Source organism: Schistocerca serialis, chromosome 7 (genome assembly GCF_023864345.2).
Source record: "Schistocerca serialis cubense isolate TAMUIC-IGC-003099 chromosome 7, iqSchSeri2.2, whole genome shotgun sequence".
In the NCBI taxonomy this organism is placed as follows: Eukaryota; Metazoa; Arthropoda; class Insecta; order Orthoptera; family Acrididae; genus Schistocerca; species Schistocerca serialis.
Genome location: NC_064644.1, coordinates 396,021,557 through 396,023,224, shown reverse-complemented (window position 1 = coordinate 396,023,224; position 1,668 = coordinate 396,021,557).

Sequence of the window (1,668 nt, the reverse complement as noted above, 5' to 3'; positions counted from 1 at the left end):
CCTTGCTGGATTTGTAGTTGCTGTTGCAACCAGGAACACATTTTTCTGGCATCTGCAAATAGAATGATGCATTAATTGCAAACATCTTAAATCAACATACTATTATGTAAAAATAGCAAATGAGAATTAGGGTGGACTGGTTTTTTCTACTGCTTGGACATCACGAAACACAAGTCTACAAATAGAATCAAATGTGTAGAAATATTCATAATATTAACACAAAATCACTTAGGAGAAGATTCTGATACTAAACTTATGAATTCAAAACTTTATTTTCAAATTATATCTAGAATATAGTAGAACTTTTGTTGCAGTTGTATAGACGAAAGTCGATCACGTAGCACAATTGCACATATACATGTAAAAACGCTACAAACTTCACAGAATTGTATACTTACATTGTGTTATATCTTCGACTGTAGTCACGACTACTTGCTATAATTTTTGCAGCGTCCAGTATAGCATAATTACACTGTAATGTCGGATAAAACAGACATCGCAAAAGTATGTAAACAACTGCTTCCGTTTGCTACCTTATAGCCACAGCCATACGGTAGGCCTTAACGTAACGTTGCCACATTTCAGTCCTCCGGCCTCTAATACAGGCGGCCGTGTTTCAGTGTAAGGACGTCACGCCCAATATATGTTATGTTTGGTCTGTGGTGAAGATCGTAATTTTTGCGAAAAGAACAGTTGAGGACAGCATTGAGAGTTGAAATCACGTGACATGAATCGACGCGCCGCGACGTGGCGAACAGTCACTCCATTTACATGGGGCTCCCAAAACCGGGTTTCGTAAACAGATTTCCCAATACTACTTCTGGGTGGTCATGTAAACAGTTCAAAATCGATTCTGGAAATCCGTTTCTGATTGCCTATTCTCCAATCCGTAATCGATTTTCGCCTCCATACAAAGCCAACCGGTTTTTGAAGCATGCTCAGGTGTCAGATTTCGTTTTGTTTTTAAAAATTTTCGGCTAATTTGTAGGGAGTGGCTTTCTGTACAATGAAGGATCAGAAGAAATGTTGGACTAAAGCTATGAGTAAATAGCGAGTGTGCTGGCTAAGTCATAAACTATGTCAGCTATTTCCCGGCGCCATATTTAATTCGGCTAGCATCCCCCCTTCAGATCTTAACAAGTAAACACGACAGCGGAAAACGGTTTGCGAAATGCGGTTTTCGTCGTTCAGAAGATGTCACCTGTAAACGTAGTAAGTGCGAATACACATTGACGTGACGGTGTCGTTGACGGACAGTATTACTTAGTCTTAATATGTGTTTCGAGATGTTTTTGTCCAACATTTACAGTTTGTTTGATTGCGTTCCAGATTACTTTCTTAAACAGTTTAGTTGAAATAAAGTCAGTTGCACCTATATTGCTCTCATACATGTGATTCTAGTATTTACCTGTTGATTTTTTTGTTTAAGAAGCTCAGGTGATAAAACGGCAGGTACATACAAATATTAAACATCACACAAAAACTAATCTTACCACAAAATTTTTAAAACAATGACTTAAAGGGAAGTTCTGTTCACATTGCACATTTGTCCTGTTTTTTTCTAATTTCTATTAGATTTTCCTTTGAGTAACGGAATTTTTGTCGTAGCATGACGAATGGACTAGTGTGAATTGAAGTTAATAGGCAGATAACTTGGTCGCCATGATG